The 23621-nt window shown below is 48.2% G+C and overlaps 5 non-coding genes and 3 pseudogenes across 5 annotated transcripts; 4 read left to right on the top strand and 4 right to left on the bottom strand.

Annotated features, from left to right (window-relative positions):
- Window positions 1–6822: 6822 nt before the first annotated feature.
- LOC148825532 (U7 small nuclear RNA) lies at window positions 6823–6880 on the bottom strand. The gene has a single exon (XR_016093272.1). It is a non-coding gene; the product is annotated as a U7 small nuclear RNA (small nuclear RNA).
- A 7584-nt stretch (window positions 6881–14464) lies between these two features.
- On the top strand, window positions 14465–14628 carry LOC148825533 (U1 spliceosomal RNA). The gene has a single exon (XR_016092259.1). It is a non-coding gene; the product is annotated as a U1 spliceosomal RNA (small nuclear RNA).
- Window positions 14629–16700: 2072 nt separating this feature from the next.
- Window positions 16701–16819, top strand: LOC148825534 (5S ribosomal RNA; annotated as a pseudogene).
- A 623-nt stretch (window positions 16820–17442) lies between these two features.
- Window positions 17443–17606, bottom strand: LOC148825535 (U1 spliceosomal RNA). The gene has a single exon (XR_016091968.1). It is a non-coding gene; the product is annotated as a U1 spliceosomal RNA (small nuclear RNA).
- A 1841-nt stretch (window positions 17607–19447) lies between these two features.
- Window positions 19448–19566, top strand: LOC148825536 (5S ribosomal RNA; annotated as a pseudogene).
- A 621-nt stretch (window positions 19567–20187) lies between these two features.
- Window positions 20188–20351, bottom strand: LOC148825537 (U1 spliceosomal RNA). Its single transcript, XR_016092388.1, has one exon. It is a non-coding gene; the product is annotated as a U1 spliceosomal RNA (small nuclear RNA).
- Window positions 20352–22192: 1841 nt separating this feature from the next.
- Window positions 22193–22311, top strand: LOC148825538 (5S ribosomal RNA; annotated as a pseudogene).
- A 624-nt stretch (window positions 22312–22935) lies between these two features.
- On the bottom strand, window positions 22936–23099 carry LOC148825539 (U1 spliceosomal RNA). The gene has a single exon (XR_016093093.1). It is a non-coding gene; the product is annotated as a U1 spliceosomal RNA (small nuclear RNA).
- Between the last annotated feature and the right edge of the window lie 522 nt (window positions 23100–23621).

A 23621-nucleotide genomic window follows, 5' to 3' on the forward strand; every position in this document is an offset into this window, starting at 1 on the left:
GTTCTTGTCGCTGTGCTCCACATCTAGACGAGAGCACTTGCAACGGTACAGGACACGCAGTGAGGAGTTCGTGCAGCTTTCAGCTCAGTGTGGAGTGCAGAAGGAGGACTTGCTCGCTGAATGATCTCTCAAGAAATCCCTGGTGAGATTCAACAGGTGGCTTCTTCAACAGCCACGACAAGTCTGAAGACTTTCTCTGAATTTCCTGAATATAACGTTAAATTAGTTCAAATAATTTGGTAGTTAACACAACTAAATGCTTTGGAGGTATATTTAAAACAGCAGAGCAAGGCTTCAGGCACTTCGAGTAGGCATGAAATTAATTGTGTAAACCTGGATCTGTATAATCAAGAGTTCTCTTGTTCATAATATCTTTTTATACTTGTTAATTGAATATATCAATTGAGTATATCTGTTATATTTTTGAATGGGATGGGACTGTACACTGGTGGTTCCCAGGGGAAAAAGTGGGTATTGAGCCATTGGACATTCAGAGATTATATGTTGTGTGGGCGAATGTAACCGTGTGCGAAAGTAAAAAAATCCTCTTAGATGATCAAAGAATAAGTTGGGTGGGTGAATGTAACTGTGCTCTAACAATCCTCTTAGATGAAGTGCTACAGATGCAGCCCCTGAAAGTGTATTCGACTTACCTGTATAGTACTGCTGACACAAATGCTGCACGCTTGGGTTCGTAACACAAGAACCAACATAAATTCAACAGGGAGCTTCTGTAGCTGAAAACACAGATGAAACTGCTTGGTAGAACATCAGACTTTTAATCTGAGGGTCCAGCGTTCAAGTCCCTGTTCGGGCGGTTGTGCTTTCCTTAAATCTATTGTGAATGTCATTATAAATCGTCTTGTATCTTTCACTCTTCTAGCTGTACTGTGGTTATTTTAAATGTTCATCACTTGCATTTTCTTTAGTGTTTCCTTTCACAAACCGAAAATGTTCAAGACGATCTTGTCACTGCACTCCACGGAGATAATCTAAATGAAATCACAGTAGAGTACAAGACACGCAGTGAGGAGCTCACGCAGTGAATACTCTTGAATACGACAAGAGGAAAGGCACACTACACATCTACAGAACATCACGTCCGAGTTTATATTGACATCAGAGATTGGACGCAAAGCAGTTTTTTTTTTTAACAAAGGTTCATGGGAACCTGAATATCTTTGCTAGAAGTATTTCAGAATCACAATCAAATCGAGTACGATTTGCACAGATCTACAGTCTGCAATTAAAATACGGTTTGTGCCTTTTAAAAAATACGCTATTCAAAATGTTTCTAAAACTGGAGAGATATGTTTCGGAATGCGTCTTCCTGTAAAAATAAAATATCTGCATGTATCTACGCTATACGCAAAGTCTGAAGCCTGCTCCACAGAAGAACTATATTCAGAGGGCAAAAGAATTGAATATTTCACCAAGTGAGAGGAAGCATCTTAGAAAAAGGAGGTGCAGTCTCTTCTACACATCATAACACCACATAGTCAGACTAAAACTGCTGAAAAACTACTCTCAAGGGTAACCCGGCCGAGCGCTATAAGGAGCTGGATTAAAGCTCCAGTCTCTTCGGGGGCGTGAGTTGGAATCCCACTGCTGCCCAGTATCTCCTTGTTAAGAATAACGGTTTTGTTGTTGTTGCTTCCATGTGATTTAATCAGTTTCAGTAGAATTAATTTGAACAATCATATAATAATCATATTTGTTTTACTCCTCCTATATTGCAATTTGTGCACAAAGATTTAATTTATTTATTTTAAAAACGTGTTAGCCTTGATGGGAAAAACAAGTGACATGGGAGGTGCGGTGGCCATGTGGTAAGGTGTTGGTCTTGTAAACAAAAGATCACGCGTTTGAATCCCCTCCGTTCCTGTTTTGTTTACCAAGACTTTCCTTTATCTAAATCGTCAATTGTCTTGCAATGTAGAAATCTCTGTAATAACAAGAAAAGAACTGTCAGTAGTAGTTAATAATCCTTCGACAAAACAACGGGCACATTCAACACCCCAGCCTCCACTGCTTGTCAGGATGGCCGAGTGGTCTTAGGTGGCAGACTCAAGGACTCAATCATGTGTAGTGACAGTTTTATATTATTCACAACACAGATTTCCCTTCATGTTCATTAAGATGTGTAATTTGTATGTTGGTTGTATAAGAACAGTTTCTTCAAAAGTCCTGTCAATTAACAGTGGAGAGCTAGCCGACGTACGTCTTCATGAAAACTCTCTTACAAGTGTCTTGAGCAAATCTGCAAAATTTTAAAAATAGTTTAGCTCAAGATGCAACGGGAGTATAAACGAATTCTCCCGCCCTCCATTCCAAGATAAAACTCCATGTGTGATTCTTATTTTCCTTGAAGTTAATGATGTTGGTCATTATTGGAAATTGCCCGGTGATATCAACTCAGGTACTCGGTTGTTACGTGCTATAATTCGATACATGCAAAGTATTTGTATTCCCACCAAGTCTCAAGAAGGTCAATCCCAGTGGGCAAAAGATGTAGAATAAACGTCTATTAAACACATACCTTAGACGTATAAATGTGGTCCGTAATTAGTCTAGAATGAAATTCTAATATACGTATATTGTTATACACCAATTATACATCTATGATTATATGTCCATTATACATAAATTGTTGGAGTTCTATTATACGGATAACTTTAGAGGACTATAATACATATATGGTTAAAGGTCTATTATACATTAAAGATAGGTTTTATAGGCATCGAAATTAGTAAATCAAGCCAATAATTTGGTTTCCAAATTTATTCTGAAAATATACAATCATTCACTCCTGAAAAATATTGAGTTCAAATTATACATTATATACAATATTGTAATCAACATATGGCTAATCATCAAAAATAAAAAAAACACAACTAGTAAACTTCAGCTACAAATTCTTGTAACATGGCAATATATTTACAAACACAAACTAACTACGTGAACATGCTAATATTTAACTCAAAACCACATTTTGATTCAAATATAAGTTTCAAAATTTACAACTTGTATATCTCCAAGAAAATCTTATTACAATGTGAAGTTAAGACGATTTTTACTGTTCACCATTTGCAAAGCCCTGTCCAATTGTCCTAACAGTTAGGACCAGCAACTTATCATTTTCAGTGTCCAGACTTCCAGGCCCACTGCCTTGCATACGCATTCTTCAAATAACGCATTGTGTGCTCCTTTATTTATTTTTCTGTTGCTGTTGGGTGGGGTTTCAGCACCACAGCTAGGAAAAATGTTATAATATTAGTACTCAGATAAATGATGATTAATCTCTTCTTGAACATAATCTAAAAAAAGAACCATTAAGGTTTACTAAGCTCAAAGCTTAATCAATGTATTAAGTTTAGCTTGCATCATAGTAATTGAGCAATAAAGTCTGTCCTAATTAAAGAGTACCCAAAGTTTGAAAGTACAACATAGAATAAGAGTACCTTTAATTGCTCTAAAAAGATTTGTGTCTCCCAGGCACCTCTTTTGTCTTTGATCTTTCTGGTTTGTGCCAGCAAAGTTGAATTCCACCATCAGTTCATTTGTATTAAGTCTGAAAACCAAATTATGACTGAGCTTAGACATTTCTCAAGCGAGTTTTCACTCATTGTTTATTTACTCAAATATTTAGTATCAAATGTACTACTGTAATCCTTATATTTTAAGAGACAATTTAGCAGTTTTACACCTTGCAAATTCAGTGGTTAACAAGGTATCTTTAAGCTAAATTTTGTTTATATTTTAACTTGATCAAAGTAAAAATGTAATGTAAAAACATTTAAAAAATCTATAAGCAATACCTTGACAACACTGTGAACACACTCTCTCTGACATCACTGTTGCCTACTCTCCAAAGTTGGTTTATCTGGAAATAATATTATATTAGAAATAATATTAGAAGTTATTTTTACTACTGGATCTTCACTAATCAACTAATCAGACATACCCATTACACATTTTCACATTTTAACTCCACTTTTCTGCAGTATTTGCTTAGTCCTAGAATACAAAGTGGCCATATTTCAAAGTTCAAAAGTTGTAGTAATTTTTTAGAACATGAAGCTTTTTATAAAACACTTTATTTTGGCATTAAAAGATTAGCAAGATTATACATTATAAACTAAAAATAAGAATGTATGCCAGAGATGGATCCTATTAATCAGATGTAAGCTGATATAATATAATAATGACCTATCTGTAACCTAGAATACTAGTAGTGAATATTTTCTACACCACAGAGATAATATAATATCATACCAGTAGGTTTTGATTGTCCATGTTGTCAAGGACTCACTTGTGTGTACAGGACTCTTCCATTGTGCTCAGCCTCTTGAAGTAGAATTGTGAGTTCACCAGTTCTGTACACTTTCCCGCATGCCTCAGTTCATCTCTGATCTCTATCAGGAGACCCAATACCCGAAACTCTGAAATCATTCACATTTTGTATCAGCATTTGTAAGGAATTAGGTCAGGAGTTTTTAACACTATTGTTATATTAGCATTACTGTAGTGTTGCTAATGTGCTACATGCAATTTATAATCTTAAAAATGTAAAATTCCCACATTTGTAGTTGATTTTGTGTGATCTTCACCTTCACACTATTTTATATGCCATTTATTTCTTATTAACGTACTATTTTTAATCAAAATAATATTAAGACCTGTATGTATTCAAATAGTATTATCATTATTTATACTTACGCATCAAAAGACGATTGCTGAGAAAAACATGACAGTATTTAACCTAAATGGCAAACAACAAATATCAGCAATGCATTGTGGTATATAACCGGAAAAGATGCTGTGTTAGATATGTTTTCAATTTCAATTATATATGCATTTATTAATGTTGTCAATATTATTACGGTTGCAATTTAACCATGGTGAGAATCCCTGCCTGTCATACAGGAGAGTAGGGTTTGATTCCTGACAGGGAGCTAAGGAGCTTTTTCTATGACCTGTTTACAATTTAAACTTTAGTGTGAGACACCTTTCTTCTACAGAAATCTATTTTTTTAAAAAGGAGATGAATTAGTTATAACAACACAAAACATCAAAGTGAAGTTGCTTTTCAGCAACTCCTTGGTTACATAGGAATTTAGTTTTTTTGACAGCACGGTCATTTGCAAAATTAAACAAGGAATTGATTCACTCCTGTGGAATACTGTATAAAATGGAAGATGGGTTTGATATGGAAACAACTACACACATTTTAGTTTTTTTTTTCCAATTGTACTCCCATCAAAGTGACATAAGAAAAGTCTTTGTCAGAAGTGGGATATGAAAACAAGCCACCAGGGGAGACCGATGTAATAACTTCACCAGAAATATATTGAAAACAAATGGGCTGTCACTAAGGAAATTCATAGAGAAATACAGGTCCCACCATAAAACACCATAAGGAGTGCAAAACATGTTAAGTTATTTCTGTACTTCATCAGTGTTGGTAAAAGAGGGACTCAAGGACACAAAGATTCTAGTTTGGGAATCAGGCTGATGAAGGGAAGTGTGACTTTGGACACAGGGCATTGCAGAGAGGAACAAATGGCGCAACGAAACAAAACACCAAAACCCCAGATTGAACCAGAAACCTTTAGAGCATCAGTCTAAGGCTTTCTCAGCTGAGCTATTTCAACCTCTGTGTATGATCCAACCTCTGCTGTCTGCAGTAGCCTCCCAAAGTTCCAGCATGAGTGCACGAAGAGGAGTGGTAGAGTGTTACTGCAACGTCATTCAGAAGGAAAGTGATCCAGCTCAGCTCTCTGATGTTTGGTAGATACATCTTCTTCATGAGTAATGTAGGATCAACTTCTTCAGGCTCGAGGAAGGGCTTGCATTTCGGCAGCAGTAACTGACTGAGTAGTGACTTCTAGGACCTGGTCTTATCAGGTTGCTTTGCCAAGTTTGTCAGTTCTGCTGAAATGACCTGTCTCTAGGAAATTTAGGAAGCAGAAGAATGACTATCTGAAAGGTGACATGATCTGCTGGGTGTTTGACTTGATCATGAATGACACAGGAAATGCGAATTCTTGCAATAAGACAAAACAAGATCCATAAAACACTGGCAGAAGTGCAAAATGTGAGAGGATAAAAAGACACCTGTTTCTGCCCGATTTCAAACAGGGGATCTTGTGCATGTGTGATGAACGTGATAATCACAATATTGCAGAAATGACAGCAGCACTGAACGTGGCGAGACGTAAAAGATTGTTAATTCCCTTCAAATACTCACAGTGTGTTTATTCTGCTGTATTAATTTACTGTGCTCATCAGGCAGTAACAAACCTGTTATCTACACACTGTTCCCAGAGCTGGATAGGTGACTCCACATTCTACAGCTCTCTAGCAATAGAGGAAGTCAGACTACAGAAATGGAGAAAATCTCCTCTTCAGAATGTGGAAATATATTCCTGAGAGAAGTCCTTTCTCGAAGTTCAACACTCTCTGCAAGTTACCCATTCCCACCTTGCGCAGGGTAGTGGTTATCACATTCTCTTAACACACCAAAGGGTTTCAGTTTGAAAGCGGGCGAAAACAAGTGATCACTTTTCGCACATTTGTCACTGCTGACGTTGCTTTATGAATCTATTTTCTATACTGTGCTGATCAATTGGAAACCAAAAGGCGAAAAAGACACGTTCCCTCACCTAAGGTTGAATATTAGGAATCAAAACTGCTCGAGTGTATGGAAGCACACAGCTTTATTAAGATTTCCAAGTGCAAGATCTTTTTATTAATAGAAGACCCTATTTATGCTGTATGAGAAATATTAATATTAATACAGAATCTTTTTTCACCAAATAAATGGGCTTCCTGACTTCAGAAAGCCTTCTAGACAAATACTAAAAGAGCAAAAATTCCATTTGGTAAATGAAATGAAAACACATACCCTACCAAACCTCGAGTACAGGCCATTCAGGGTGATAATACAAAACCATTTATAATTCAACAAATAAAACCTGTCAACTGGTAATCACCACTTATCATAAAAAAATAAGTAGCAATACACAGTAGGTGACTCTTGGGTGCAAGTTAAATCCATGCAAGAAGGGGTTTAGTGTTATATTTCCAAATCAGATATGCAAATGAGAGATCTGACCCAGCCAATCTCAAAGCTCCCTTGGTCTGGAATGGAGCTGCTCCCCTCTTCTAGTTATTCACACTGGAGTTAGGTTACATATTAGCACATTTCATCTAACAGTTGCTCCAGAAACAAAAAACGTAAAGAAATGACCTGGAATGTGACCTCACCTATTAGAATGTAGTTCAACAGATAACTTGAAAACCTTGTCATAAGATTTTTTTTGTTCTACAAAATATACTTTATTCCGCAAAAAAAAAACATCTCAAAAGGAACATCTCACACATATTAACACTCCATGTAATAAAAAACAACGACGTAACGGAGATTGATTGTCAGTTATCAATCTTTGCAAGTGGGGGCGAATTTGAGCATTTAACAGAGTTCCTCCAAACCTAGCACTTGCTATTTTCCTTTAATCCCTGTATAGGGCCCAAAGTCCTTTCCAGCGCTCCCTCGCCGTGGGGAAACCCCATTTGGCGACTAGGCGCTTCGTCCTCCTCCTGAGGTCCGATGGGCTCCCGCAGCGCCCGACAGAGGTTGCAGTAGAAGATGCAGTCGAGTTTCATGGGGAAATGTGGGACATCTCGACCCCCTTCCTCGACCGGCTGACACATCCGTGATGTACTCGTACTTGCCGCCCCAGACGAAGCCGAAGATCATCCCTTGCAGCGCTCGTCTGAGTCTGGCCGGCAGCGGGTACACCACCGCCAGGTAAACCAAAGCCGGCAGGATGTCTGCTTTCAACACCATCACTTTCCCTGTGTAGGACAGCGACCGCGTTTTCCACAGACCCAGCTTCGCGTTCACCTTGGCGATCCTCTTGGTCTAGTTGTTGGTCTCGTTGTCCTGGCTCTGGAAGGAAACCCCCAGTATTTTGAGGGGCTCTGTGCAGAGCTCGAGACCCTCCGGTGCCGTCGTCCTGTGCTTCCAGGGCCCGAAGAACTTCAGTTTGCTCTTTCGGCGGTTGAGTTTCGACCCCGAGGCTCTGGAGTTTTGCTCCATGACCTGCAGGGCCCTCCTCAACCCCCTGTCTGACCTCAGGAACAGCGTCGTGTCATCGGCGTACTGGGAGATCTTCAGGGTTTCCCCCGCGCCTCCCGGTATCTCCAGGGTCCCGTCTCACCGTCTCTGCTAAGGGCTCTGGCACCTTGCCTTTCTCCATGGACAAGAGTGCCGCCTTTAGCTCCTCGGCCGCGATCGGACCCTCCAAGTCCTCCCTCACCTCCTCCGGTACTCGTGCCTTCGCCTGCCTCCACCTCCGTCTGCTTTTCTGAAAAGAGCTCCGTGTAGAAAGCGGTGGCCGCTTCTACCTTGTCGCTCTCGTCCAGCACTTCCTCTCCATCTCCCCGTCTCAGGCCGTGGATCACCCTCTTTTTCTGGGCTCCTCGGACCTGATTGAGTTTGCGGAGCCTCTCCTTCAGGTCCCGTGCCCGGGCTGAATTGAAGGCTCCTCCCCCGTTAGCCGAGCTGTACTCCTCCTCTAGTTGTCTCTGGAGTCGTGCAGCTTCCTTCCTCTCCCTGGCCGCCTTCCATCTGCAGTACGTCTGTGCCAGGGTTCGGGTCCTGTCTTTCACCGACTCCCACCATTCCACCATGGAGCTGTAGCCGTCTCTCAGATCAACCCAGCTCACGTAGTCTTTATGAAACAGTGCCTTGAAGTCGTCTTTCTCCAGTATCTCCTGGTTCAGCTTCCAGTACCCACGACTGAATGCTGGCAGGTTGGTGTTAGCCACCACCGTCAAGCGCTCGTGGTTGGAATACCACTCCGGGGACACCGTCGCCAACTCCAGGGAGCAGGTTGTGTGCAGAAAGATGTAGTCTAGGCGGCTGCACACTCCCCGGGAGTTTTTCCATGTCGTTCCGGTGTCGTTAGGGCGGCACCGTCTGAAACTGTCTACCAGGGAGAACTTCTTGAGTAGCGACTCCAGCTCTGCCGAGCTAGCGTCGCTCCCCTTCTCCCGGCCAACGTTGAAGTCCCCGCCAAGCACCACTTGTCTGTTGGTGGTGCAGCAGCTGGCCAGGTCAGCAAACACTTCCTTCAAGATAGAGGGTTCTGTTGGAGCATAGACGTTAATTGCTCTCAACTTCTGCCCCATCCAGTCGATGTCTGCGACCAGGATCCGGCCCTGCACCACCGAGAAGGAGGAAACCAGCGTCATCTCTGGATTTCCGAGGAGGATTCCCACTCCGGAAGAGTGGACCCCTCCTACGCTCCAGCATGATTCTCCCTTTGTCCATTCCCTGGTGAATGTCAGCTTGTCGCTTTCATCCTTCAGGTGGACCTCCTGTAAGAAACAAACTGAGAAAGACTTTGAGGCCAGATCATGAAAGACTCCTCGTCTTTTCAACGGGTCTATCAGCCCTCTCACGTTAGTTGTTAGAAAGGTAAGTTTCACAATCATGATTAAACAAGTGAAAGTTGAACCTCCTCTCTTTGTGCTTACAGTGGAAAACTTGGGAGTCTACATCTGGGCACTGTTTAGCCTAGATGTAACTCCTCTTGTTCGGGTCCTGGGGGGAATATGCTGGGCTCCCTCCAGGTCTCGCTGGGGACTGAAAGGTAAACATGCTGGACAGGTCCAGTCCTACCATCAGTCCCGGCTCCAGGGCGGCTTCAAAGTAATCCTCGTCTTCCTTGAGGGTACTCTCCACCACCGTTTCGGGAAGGCTTTTTTCTTCCCTTTCTCCAGGAGTTTCGGGGACCTCTAGTTGCTCCTGGGCCTTGGGGGAGGGGGGCTCCACTTCCTGGGCTGCCTCTTCGTGTTGTTCATGGGCCTCGGGGGAGGGGGTTCCGACTTCCTGGGCTGCCTCTTCCTGTTGTCCCTGGGCCTCGGGGGAGGGGGTTACCTCTTCCTGGGCTGCCTCCTCCTGTTGTCCGTGGGACTCGGGGGAGGGGGGTTCTGTTTCCTGGGCTGTCACTTCCTGTCGTCTTTGGGCCTCAGGGGGGAGGGTTTCCATTTCCTGGGCTGCCTCCTCCGGTTGTTCCTGGGCCTCAGGGGAAGAAAGTTCCGTTTCCTCTAGGATGAGGAAACGGTTCTCCCTTACCACTCTTTTCTTTTGTCCTTCCGAAGGTGGATCCACCCTGCATCTCTTCTCCCGCTTTCTCTTTCCCTTCTTGCTGGGAGTTATTAGGGCCCTTTCTCTGGTCAGCCATTTTGTCTGTCGTCCTGGCAGCCATCTTGTGGCACTGGTGCGGCTGGGGGTGTGGCCTCGGCAGTTTCGGTTCTCTGCGGGGGAGGTGCGGGTTCTTTGTTCTCACCTCTCTCCCTTTGTCTTGAGACCGGTTTCTGCCGGCCGGCTTCCACCACCTGCGCAAACGAAGGTTTGCTTACCTTGCATTGGTGAAGGGGGTGCTTACCTTTTTCTCTGATCATTTTCGTTGCCTTTTCATATGAGGCGTCCGTGGCCATGTAGGCCTCCATGTATCTCTCTGCCTTGTTGTCTTGCAGGCAGTAGAGATCTCCGGCCACCAACTGCAGGATCCCTCTCAGGAAGGTAATGAAAAAGGATTTCGCAGTTGTCATCGTCTCTGTTTTCTTGGTCCAGTGGAACCGGATCAGTGTCTTCTTGTCTGCCATCTGGAAAGGAGAACAAAGAAAAAAGGAAAGAAAGAGAGAGAGCAAGGTCCTGTGGAGAGGAGGGTTTAGCTGCTAAAGGAGCAGCAAGGGAGCCCTGGCATTTGTCCTTGTGTGCAAAGCCCAGCTAGGTGCAGGCGCAGGAGGAGAGAGAGAGAGGGAGCGGATAGTCCTTCCGAGTCGCAAGGAAGAAAGTAAGAACTGCGGGCAGGCCACGAGTACCTACTCCCCGCCTAGAGGCCAAGGAGGCAGAGAGAGAGAGAGAGAGAGAGGGAGCGGATAGCGCTTCCGAGTGTCGAGGAAGAAAGCAAGCACTGCGGGCAGGCCACGAGTACCTACTCCCAGCCAAGAGGCCAAGGAGGCAGAGCAAGAGAAAGGGGGAGGGGAGAGGATAGAGGAGAGAGAGAGAACGTTGCTGCCGGATCCCACCCAGCTCAGCTGCTCCTTGGCCTTAACCCCCTAGGCTCAACCTAGGGCGATACCAGCTCAAGCATTCTTCAGGATCTTCGATCGCCTTCTAGAACTTTGGAAAGACAGGAACTGCGGGCATGCCACTTGAACTTGATCTTAGCCAAAAGGCCGATAAAATTGGATTCCAGCTCACTGGCCCTGCAAAACTTAGTTCAAGACTTTAAACTCTCAGACACATATAGATGTATATATCCCACAACAGCAGGATATACATGGTCAGGGAGGAATAGCAGCTCCAGAATTGACTATTGCTTTGTCTCAGCGAGAGTGAAAGTTGTTGGGGTCACTCTTCAGCCTGTCTTCTTCTCATATCACCAAGCTTTAGGGTGTAGAGAGGAACTCCAGGGCGGGACTGTCTTTGGCCCAGGCCTCTGGAAACTCAACACAAAGCTGCTAGAGAACGACGGGGTAGTATCCCGCTACAAGGAGAAACTATCACAGTGACTGTCCTTGCAGTGTCTGTATGGGTCAGTAGGAGAGTGGTGGGAGGAGGTGAAGGTGAGGACAAGGGCTTCTTTCATGGCTGAGGGAAGGAAGGCTGCCAGACGGAGAGGAGTGTTAGCCAGGAAACAGAGGCAGCTGCAGCGTCTCTACATGATGCTGCACAGTGGCTTCAATGTGCTCGAGGATATCACCCTTTTAAAAAAGGACATCCGGAGCATAGCGGAAGAAAGTAGTCGAGGAGTGCTGTTAAGAAGCTGAGTGCAGTTCTTGGAAGAAAATGAGAAGTGTACTCGCTTCTTTTTCAGGAAAGTGGTAGGCTCCAAGTCTGTCATGGAAAGTGTAGTTGATGAGGAGGGAAGAGAGAGAACAGAGCCGAGTGCTATCCTCTCCTGCATCGAGGCCTTCTACTTAAGACTGTACAGAGGTAAAGGATGAAGAAATTCATTTTTTTACCTCAAAGCTAGAAAACGTTTTGAGTGAAGAAGACAGGGAAGTACTTGAGAGGGATTTGACAGTAGAAGAGCTGAGACAGGCTATGGAGAGCTTACAGAAGGGGAAAACTCCGGGTGCTGACGGGCTCCCTAAGGAATTTTATTGCACCTTTTGGGATCTGCTTCAGGATCCGCTAAAGCTCCTTTACAAGGAAAGCTATAAGACAGAATTGCTGCCTGACTCCTTAAGAGAAGGCACTATCTCTCTCTTGTTTAAGAAAGGAGCAAAGAATGACATAAAGAACTGGAGACCCCTCAGCCTGTTAGGCGTGGACACTAAGATCCTGTCCAAAGCCCTTTTCCTGTACCTACAAAATGTAGTGACCTCACTGGTAGGGAAAGAACAGACTTGTGGGATAGCAGGAGGCCTGATGAGCGACAACCTGGCCTTGTTGAGGGATGTCTGTCTGTACTCAGAGGACCGCTCCCTCCCTCTGTGCATTTTAGGTGTAGACCTAGAAAAGGCCTTTGACCGACTAAACTGGCAGTACTTAACATCAGTACTTGAGCACAGGAAGTTTGGCCCCGTCATGAGAAAGTGGATTAACCTGCTGTACACAGGTAGCAACAGCAGAGTAATGGTTAATGGCAATAGATCATGCCCCTTTGAAGTCTGTTCAGGGGTGAGGCAGGGCTGCCCATTATCCCCCTTGTTATTCGTTTTGGCTATGGAGCCCTTAGCCTGTGCCTTGCGCCAGGATCAGGCCATTAATGGGATACCAGTGCCTGGAAGTGGGGGGGGAGAGGTAAAGACATCTCTATAAATGGATGACATCACCCTGCTCCTCTCTGACAATGCCTCAATTAGCAGAGCTCTGCAGTGCTGTGATCGTTTCTCTTTGGCTTCCTCTGCAAAAATTAACAAATCTAAGAGTGAGATTTTTTATCAGAACTGGAGGGAGCCAAAAGAAGGACATGATCTCAGGCTGCAAGAGAAGAGAATTAAGGTCCTGGGGGTGTATTTTGGAGAAGAGATGGGAACAGTAAATTGGCAGATCAAATTGCCAATCTTAAACAAAAAACTGATGAATGGAAGGACCGAAACCTCACCATGACAGGGAAGGTGCTGGTCATAAAAGCCCAGCTCTTGCCTGTCTTGAATTTTCTGGCTTCTATCTTCCCAATCCCACACCATGTTGCAGCGGTGCTGAGGTGATGGATGTTTCATTTTCTATGGGGTGGGAAGCAGGAAAGACTCAGAAGGGAAATAATGTACAGGCCGCTACTCTCAGGGGGGAAGTCTGTCCCAGATATTGCCATGAAGCTGCTGTGCATTTTCCTGGCCTTTGTGCTGAGAGGCTTTGCACCAGCACCTGAAGCGCGTACCTGGACTTTTTTTGCCAGGCCCTGGGTAGGTAGCGAGGTGTTTAGAGTGTGGGGTGTCAGACCCAAGCTGGATGTCCCACTCTCTGACACATGCCCTGCAATTTATGGGACAGTTAAAAGTTTTCTAAGATCTCACCCAATTGGCCATATTCCCCTCCGAGATGTCAGCATCCAAAAACTGGAAGATTTCGTTGCACCGCAGAAGAATAGGCAGACCCCTGTGGGCATTTTAACATCAGCCCAAACAAGGAAGGTGTGGAAACACACATCTTCTAACGTCCAAAAACTGGAAGATTTCGTTGCACCGCAGAAGAATAGGCAGACCCCTGTGGGCATTTTAACATCAGCCCAAACAAGGAAGGTGTGGAAACACACATCCTCTAAGTTTCTGTGCAATATTCACAGAGATTTAGCCTGGAGTGTCGCCCACCAGTGCTTACCAGTCCGAACTTTCTTGTACCGTAGGGGCCTCACCCCCAGCTCTCGCTGGGTTAGGGTGGGCTGCGGCGAGGAGGAGACTGTGACCCATCTCCTGTGGTCCTGCTTTTTTGCTAAGGCCTTCTGGGCACAGTTTGAAGATTGGTTGCAAGCTCTCTCGCTCCAATTTACCCTGACCGCTGCTTTCGTCATATACGGCATCTCTCCTGTCAAACTTCCTCCTGACGTGTTTGACAGGATTTGGGCCGTGGTGAACAGTGGGAAAGACGCCCTGTGGAGAATGAGGAACATGGGGCTCTTTAAAGGCATCGAGGTCCCAGTCAAGGCAGCAGGTAGCCTGGCCCTGTTCATCACCCGAGAGAACTATTACTTCAGAGATCTGTGGAGAGAAGGGAGAGAGGAAGCAGAAAATCTGTGGGAAATAGAGAGCATAGGTCAATATCTCAAGAAACTGTGAAAAACATTATCAAGTTTAAGTAAAGTATGTGATTTGCACCAGAAAAAAAGAAAATTGTTGCTATGTAACTGGTACCATGTCAAAATGTAATGAGATGTGATCATATATACTGTTTTAAGTATGTATATTAATGTAAACCTTTCTAATTTGTGATGTCCTGAATTTTTTTATGAAAAGAAAATAAAGTTCTTAAAAAATCGGTTCACCCAGGGGGAGGCTCGGCCATTGCACTCCGGCTGTGCTGACCCCTGCGAATTCCCCAAATGTGGGAATCTCGACTGCATAATTTCTGGTAGTGGGGGACTGCGTTCACGCTCTCCCCTGATGTGCTTGGTCCAATATCGGACAAGGGAAAGTTACGATACCACGAGCTGCGATAGGATCCCAGTTCGAAAGGAGTCGATGCCACTGCTGGTTCCCGGTTTCTTTTAGTTAGAGGTCCAGGGAAGCATTTCAAGCTGGTTCCACTACTCCTTCCAGACATTAATTCCCTTTTCAAAGTCAGTCGTCTTGCTGTAGTCTGCATTATTTAGGCTGATTATCGAGGTTAGCCTTTATTTGGCCATGGGGGCCTCGGTACTGTATGCTAATTCTCAAGACAGTTTCACCCGTTTTCTGATTGCTAGGTTCTGTACCAGTGCAGACATGTCAAACAGTGAATGGCTGTACCTCTATTGTATCCGTGCTCAATTTGGGTGGGCAAAACGAGAAAACAAGCGTGCCGTTTCCTACACATCTGCAGTCGCCAATGCGCATTCGCAGTATGTCCCGGGACGCAATTCGGGCTCATTTGCATAACACCAGACCGGCAGATCACTACGCAAGCTCGCGTCGTGCGCCTGCCACACACCGAACAAACACCGGAGCCTTTTCAGCAATTTCCAAAAAACGGGCCTGCTCGCCTGCCCAGAAGGTTTGTCTCTTACCCGCTCTCCAGAGCCTGCTGCCTTCTGTGCTGTTCTCTCGGCACCGCTGCAGCGCACACAACTCCTGCAGCGCGGGGAGAAAGTTTCCACGCTCCGTCGCAGGGAAGGCTCGCTCCGTGCGCACACGTCCTTTCAATGCCAGTTCAACAAGTGCTCCGCATTAGCAGCGTCGGGGCTCCGGCGTGTCGCACCTCACCTCACCTCGCACAGCCCCCTCCTTGAATGTCTGGCGCTGGGCATGCCCCGCCCTCCTCCACCTAATCTTATCGCGTGTGACCACCGACAATGGCCACAATGCCGGGGAATGGCACCTGTAAAGTGTTAATTGGGGCACAGGAACAGCCCGTCTCGTCTCGGGGGCCGGCTTCAAAGACAATACAGCAAACACAGCGGGGCGGGGGAAGTAGACGACACGACACATGCAGGTACATTCAGCTCCGGCGGGAACGAGTCATTTGTCGGCCTTTTCAAGTGCTGGGAGCCGAGTAATCCTTCGCTTGTATCGTTTCTCTCCGGTGACTAGATCTCACCCTGCGACTCTCGACTGGGCTCACCCACGGCAGCCCAGCAGGTGTGAGCCTAGCCGGCACCCGGATGGGAGATTCCCCCCGGAAAAGCTCAGGTTGCTGCTGCTCCTGCAAGACGTGTGACTTGGACCAGTAGGGAGCGCTCACCCTGCGGTCTGTGTGGCTTTCTTATGCCCCAGCATCCTGATGGCGACACTCTGCTGCACAAACAGGCGCCGTCCTTCGGGGGAGGCGTAAAACCGAGGTCCCGACCCTCCTTGGCCATTAAGAAATCCCAGGGCGTCTCTCAAAATGAGACGCCGCGGGTGTCACTCTGGTGTTAGTGTTCCCCTTTACCAATCAGTCGGGGTCTCCTCCTAATCCCCGTCTCATATGTAACAATCAATGACGAGGCCCCCCTGTCCCGCGATATTGCACTTGTCTCCTGGCCGCTTGCTGGCGCCGTGAGATTTAGCACTCGCGCAAGAGATCGGGGGCAGAGCGCGAACGCAGTCTCCCGCCCCCCACAAAGTGTGCGCTCCAGGTTCCCTCTCAGGGCTCTGCAACACAGCGGAAAGGCAGCGAGAAGGAGCCTCTTGCTCTGACGCCGCAAGGCCACAAGAGGGCGGAGCTGCCGCGCGCCCGGCCGACGTGTTGGACTGGTGCGCTTTATGTGCTGAAATAAACACGCGACAGCCCAGAAATGTTTTGAGTGCTGTGCATTGGAGGTTTTTGTCTTGTGAAGACTTGCCTTGTGCTCCTCCGAGCAGATTGTTTGTTCTCCTCCAGTGCGGGACAAGTCAACACAAGGGAGCACATTCGCCAACATCCAGGTACACAATGCGATTTGGAAAGAAGCTCCTTTCCAAAGAGCTGCACACGAACGATCCTTCAGTCCCGCTCGGGGGGCGCGGAGCCCCAGCCACACACAGCTTCAAGTAGCGAGTCAGGCGCCGTGGCTTTTGCTTGCGGCCACACCACCCTGAATGTTCCTGATCTCTTCTGGTCTTGGAAGCTAAGCAGCGTTGGCCCTGGTTAGTACTTGGATGGGAGACTGCCTGGGAATACCAGGTACTGCAAGCTTTTGCTCTCTCGGCCAGCAGGGGTCGCCGTTGGTACCGTAGGTTTTGGGAGGAAAACCTGGAGGATGGAAAGGTGATCTATAGCCTCATCTCTAGAGATGTTTTGTTGCTATGGCATGTGTGTGACCCATATAAAAAAAAACCCATTTGTAAAACGAATATCGAAGCTGCCTCTAAATCTGCAAATGAAGATGAGTCGATAAACCACTTGTTTTTCGTATAACTATACATATATTCATTTATAACTGATTTCATTCATTGAGCACGGATACAATAGAGGTACAGCCATTCACTGTTATACATGTCTGCTCTGGTACAGAACCTAGCAATCAGAAAACGGGTGAAACTGTCTTGAGAATTAGCATACAGTACCGAGGCTCCCATGACCAAATAAAGGCTAACCTCGATAATCAGCCTAAATAATGCAGACTACAGCAAAATGACTGACTTTGAAAAGGGAATGAATGTCCGGAAGGAGTAGCGTAACCAGCTTGAAATGCTTCTCCGGACCTCTAACTAAAAGAAACCGGGAACCAGCAGTGGCATCGACTCCTTTCGAACTGGGATCCTATCGCAGCTCGTGGTGTCATAACTCTTCCGTATCTGATATTGGAACAAGCACATCAGGGGAGAGAGCGAACGCAGTCCCCCACTACCAGAAATTATGCAGTCGAGTTTCCCACATTTGGGGAATTCGCAGGGGTCAGCACAGCCGGAGTGCAATTGCCGAGCCTCGCTCTGGGTGAACCTCCTTCTTGATCAATGTATCTCCCCTGCCAGGTAAGTATGAGCTGTACAAGCCCCTGCAAGCGGCCCGCACCCACAGCACAAAGCGCGCAGCCTAGGCCAGCTCCTCGCCCCGCACACCACCGCCTCCTGCTGGGCCCACTCTTTCGCACACTCACACGCCACACTAACACTCAAAAGGGTGGGCAAAACGAGAAAACGAGCGCGCCGTTTCCTACACATCTGCAGTCGCCAATGCACATTCGCAGCATGTCCCGGGACGCAATTCGGCCTCATTTGCATCACACCAGACCGGCAGATCGCTACGCAAGCTCGCGTCGTGCGCCTGCCACACACCGAACAAACACCGGAGCCTTTTCAGCAATTTCCAAAAAACGGGCCTGCTCGCCTGCCCACAAGGTTTGTCTCTTACCCGCTCTCCAGAGCCTGCTGCCTTCTGTGCTGTTCTCTCGGCACCGCTGCAGCGCACACAACTCCTGCAGCGCGGGGAGAAAGTTTCCACGCTCCGCCGCAGGGAAGGCTCGCTCCATGCGCACACGTCCTTTCAATGCCAGTTCAACAAGTGCTCCGCATTAGCAGCGTCGGGGCTCCGGCGTGTCGCACCTCACCTCACCTCGCACAGCCCCCTCCTTGAATGTCTGGCGCTGGGCATGCCCCGCCCTCCTCCACCTTATCTTATCGCGTGTGACCACCGACAATGGCCACAATGCCGGGGAATGGCACCTGTAAAGTGTTAATTGGGGCACAGGAACAGCCCGTCTCGTCTCGGGGGCCGGCTTCAAAAACAATACAGCAAACACAGCGGGGCGGGGGAAGTAGACGACACGACACATGCAGGTACATTCAGCTCCGGCGGGAACGAGTCATTTGTCGGCCTTTTCAAGTGCTGGGAGCCGAGTAATCCTTCGCTTGTATCGTTTCTCCCCGGTGACTAGATCTCACCCTGCGACTCTCGACTGGGCTCACCCACGGCAGCCCAGCAGGTGTGAGCCTAGCCGGCACCCGGATGGGAGATTCCCCCCGGAAAAGCTCAGGTTGCTGCTGCTCCTGCAAGACGTGTGACTGGGACCAGTAGGGAGCGCTCACCCTGCGGTCTGTGTGGCTTTCTTATGCCCCAGCATCCTGATGGCGACACTCTGCTGCACAAACAGGCGCCGTCCTTCGGGGGAGGCGTAAAACCGAGGTCCCGACCCTCCTTGGCCATTAAGAAATCCCAGGGCGTCTCTCAAAATGAGACGCCGCGGGTGTCACTCTGGTGTTAGTGTTCCCCTTTACCAATCAGTCGGGGTCTCCTCCTAATCCCCGTCTCATATGTAACAATCAATGACGAGGCCCACCTGTCCCGCGATATTGCACTTGTCTCCTGGCCGCTGGCTGGCGCCGTGAGATTTAGCACTCGCGCAAGAGATCGGGGGCAGAGCGCGAACGCGGTCTCCCGCCCCCCACAAAGTGTGCGCTCCAGGTTCCCTCTCAGGGCTCTGCAACACAGCGGAAAGGCAGCGAGAAGGAGCCTCTTGCTCTGACGCCGCAAGGCCACAAGTGGGCGGAGGTGCCGCGCGCCCGGCCGACGTGTTGGACTGGTGCGCTTTATGTGCTGAAATAAACACGCGACAGCCCAGAAATGTTTTGAGTGCTGTGCATTAGAGGTTTTTGTCTTGTGAAGACTTGCCTTGTGCTCCTCCGAGCAGTTTGTTTGTTCTCCTCCAGTGCGGGACAAGTCAACACAAGGGAGCACATTCGCCAACATCCAGGTACACAATGCGATTTGGAAAGAAGCTCCTTTCCAGAGAGCTGCACACGAACGATTCTTCAGTCCCGCTCGGGGGGCGCGGAGCCCCAGCCACACACAGCTTCAAGTAGCGAGTCAGGCGCCATGGCTTTTGCTTACGGCCACACCACCCTGAATGTTCCCGATCTCGTCTGATCTTGGAAGTTAAGTAGCGTTGGCCCTGGTTAGTACTTGGATGGGAGACTGCCTGGGAATACCAGGTGCTGCAAGCTTTTGCTCTCTCGGCCAGCAGGGGTCGCCGTTGGTACCGTAGGTTTTGGGAGGAAAACCTGGAGGATGGAAAGGTGATCTATAGCCTCATCTCTAGAGATGTTTTGTTGCTATGGCATGTGTGTGACCCATATAAAAAAAAACATTTGTAAAACGATTATCGAAGCTGCCTCTAAATCTGCAAATGAAGATGAGTCGATAAACCACTTGTTTTTCGTATAACTATACATATATTCATTTATTACTGATTTCATTCATTGAGCACGGATACAATAGAGGTACAGCCATTCACTGTTTGACATGTCTGCACTGGTACAGAACTTAGCAATCAGAAAACGGGTGAAACTGTCTTGAGAATTAGCATACAATACCGAGGCTCCCATGACCAAATAAAGGCTAACCTCGATAATCAGCCTAAATAATGCAGACTACAGCAAAATGACTGACTTTGAAAAGGGAACGAATGTCCGGAAGGAGTAGCGTAACCAGCTTGAAATGCTTCTCCGGACCTCTAACTAAAAGAAACCGTGAACCAGCAGTGGCATCGACTCCTTTCAAACTGTGATCCGATCGCAGCTCGTGGTGTCATAACTCTTCCGTATCTGATATTGGACCAAGCACATCAGGGGAGAGCGCGAACGCAGTCCCCCACTACCAGAAATTATGCAGTCGAGATTCCCACATTTGGGGAATTCGCAGGGGTCAGCACAGCCGGAGTGCAATGGCCAAGCCTCGCTCTGGGTGAACCTCCTTCTTGATCAAGGTATCTCCCCTGCCAGGTAAGTATGAGCTGTACAAGCCCCTGCAAGCGGCCCGCACCCACAGCACAAAGCGCGCAGCCTAGGCCAGCTCCTCGCCCCGCACACCACCGCCTCCTGCTGGGCCCACTCTTTCGCACACTCACACGCCACACTAACACTCAAAAGGGTGGGCAAAACGAGAAAACGAGCGCTTCGTTTCCTACACATCTGCAGTCGCCAATGCGCATTCGCAGCATGTCCCGGGACGCAATTCGGCCTCATTTGCATAACACCAGACCGGCAGATCGATACGCATGCTCGCGTCGTGCGCCTGCCACACACCGAAGAAACACCGGAGCCTTTTCAGCAATTTCCAAAAAACGGGCCTGCTCTCCTGCCCACAAGGTTTGTCTCTTACCCGCTCTCCAGAGCCTGCTGCCTTCTGTGCTGTTCTCTCGGCACCACTGCAGCGCACACAACTCCTGCAGCGCGGGGAGAAAGTTTCCACGCTCCGCCGCAGGGAAGGCTCGCTCCGTGCGCACACGTCCTTTCAATGCCAGTTCAACAAGTGCTCCGCATTAGCAGCGTCGGGGCTCCGGCGTGTCGCACCTCACCTCACCTCGCACAGCCCCCTCCTTGAATGTCTGGCGCTGGGCATGCCCCGCTCTCCTCCACCTTATCTTATCGCGTGTGACCACCGACAATGGCCACAATGCCGGGGAATTGCACCTGTAAAGTGTTAACTGGGGCACAGGAACAGCCCGTCTCGTCTTGGGGGCCGGCTTCAAAGACAATACAGCAAACACAGCGGGGCGGGGGAAGTAGACGACACGACACATGCAGGTACATTCAGCTCCGGCGGGAACGAGTCATTTGTCGGCCTTTTCAAGTGCTGGGAGCCGAGTAATCCTTCGCTTGTATCGTTTCTCCCCGGTGACTAGATCTCACCCTGCGACTCTCGACTGGGCTCACCCACGGCAGCCCAGCAGGTGTGAGCCTAGCCGGCACCCGGATGGGAGATTCCCCCCGGAAAAGCTCAGGTTGCTGCTGCTCCTGCAAGACGTGTGACTGGGACCAGTAGGGAGCGCTCACCCTGCGGTCTGTGTGGCTTTCTTATACCCCAGCATCCTGATGGCGACACTCTGCTGCACAAACAGGCGCCGTCCTTCGGGGGAGGCGTAAAACCGAGGTCCCGACCCTCCTTGGCCATTATGAAATCCCAGGGCGTCTCTCAAAATGAGACGCCGCGGGTGTCACTCTGGTGTTAGTGTTCCCCTTTACCAATCAGTCGGGGTCTTCTCCTAATCCCCGTCTCATATGTAACAATCAATGACGAGGCCCCCCTGTCCCGCGATATTGCACTTGTCTCCTGGCCGCTGGCTGGCGCCGTGAGATTAAGCACTCGCGCAAGAGATCGGGGGCAGAGCGCGAACGCGGTCTCCCGCCCCCCACAAAGTGTGCGCTCCAGGTTCCCTCTCAGGGCTCTGCAACACAGCGGAAAGGCAGCAAGAAGGAGCCTCTTGCTCTGACGCCGCAAGGCCACAAGTGGGCGGAGGTGCCGCGCGCCCAGCCGACGTGTTGGACTGGTGCGCTTTATGTGCTGAAATAAACACGCGACAGCCCAGAAATGTTTTGAGTGCTGTGCATTGGAGGTTTTTGTCTTGTGAAGACTTGCCTTGTGCTCCTCCGAGCAGTTTGTTTGTTCTCCTCCAGTGCGGGACAAGTCAACACAAGGGAGCACATTCGCCAACATCCAGGCACACAATGCGATTTGGAAAGAAGCTCCTTTCCAAAGAGCTGCACACGAACGATCCTTCAGTCCCGCTCGGGGGGTGCGGAGCCCCAGCCACACACAGCTTCAAGTAGCAAGTCAGGCGCCATGGCTTTTGCTTGCGGCCACACCACCCTGAATGTTCCCGATCTCGTCTTATCTTGGAAGCTAAGCAGGGGTGGGCCTGGTTAGTACTTGGATGGGAGACTGCCTGGGAATACCAGGTGCTGCAAGCTTTTGCTCTCTCGGCCAGCAGGGGTCGCCGTTGGTACCGTAGGTTTTGGGAGGAAAACCTGGAGGATGGAAAGGTGATCTATAGCCTCATCTCTAGAGATGTTTTGTTGCTATGGCATGTGTGTGACCCATATAAAAAAAAAACCCATTTGTAAAACGAATATCGAAGCTGCCTCTAAATCTGCAAATGAAGATGAGTCGATAAACCACTTGTTTTTCGTATAACTATACATATATTCATTTATTACTGATTTCATTCATTGAGCACGGATACAATAGAGGTACAGCCATTCACTGTTTGACATGTCTGCACTGGTACAGAACCTAGCAATCAGAAAACGGGTGAAACTGTCTTGAGAATTAGCATACAGTACCGAGGCTCCCATGACCAAATAAAGGCTAACCTCGATAATCAGCCTAAATAATGCAGACTACAGCAAAATGACTGACTTTGAAAAGGGAATGAATGTCCGGAAGGAGTAGCGTAACCAGCTTGAAATGCTTCTCCGGACCTCTAACTAAAAGAAACCGGGAACCAGCAGTGGCATCGACTCCTTTCGAACTGGTATCTTATCGCAGCTCGTGGTGTCATAACTCTTCCGTATCTGATATTGGACCAAGCACATCAGGGGAGAGCGCGAACGCAGTCCCCCACTACCAGAAATTATGCAGTCGAGATTCCCACATTTGGGGAATTCGCAGGGGTCAGCACAGCCGGAGTGCAACGGCCGAGCCTCGCTCTGGGTGAACCTCCTTCTTGATCAAGGTATCTCCCCTGCCAGGTAAGTATGAGCTGTACAAGCCCCTGCAAGCGGCCCGCACCCACAGCACAAAGCGCGCAGCCTAGGCCAGCTCTTCGCCCCGCACACCACCGCCTCCTGCTGGGCCCACTCTTTCGCACACTCACACGCCACACTAACACTCAAAAGGGTGGGCAAAACGAGAAAACGAGCGCGCCGTTTCCTACACATCTGCAGTCGCCAATGCGCATTCGCAGCATGTCCCGGGACGCAATTCGGCCTCATTTGCATAACACCAGACCGGCAGATCGCTACGCAAGCTCGCGTCGTGCGCCTGCCACACACCGAACAAACACCGGAGCCTTTTCAACAATTTCCAAAAAACGGGCCTGCTCGCCTGCCCACAAGGTTTGTCTCTTACCCGCTCTCCAGAGCCTGCTGCCTTCTGTGCTGTTCTCTCGGCACCGCTGCAGCGCACACAACTCCTGCAGCGCGGGGAGAAAGTTTCCACGCTCCGCCGCAGGGAAGGCTCGCTCCGTGCGCACACGTCCTTTCAATGCCAGTTCAACAAG

This window comes from Atractosteus spatula, chromosome 10 (genome assembly GCF_055471065.1).
Source record: "Atractosteus spatula isolate fAtrSpa1 chromosome 10, fAtrSpa1.hap1, whole genome shotgun sequence".
NCBI classification, from domain to species: Eukaryota; Metazoa; Chordata; class Actinopteri; order Semionotiformes; family Lepisosteidae; genus Atractosteus; species Atractosteus spatula.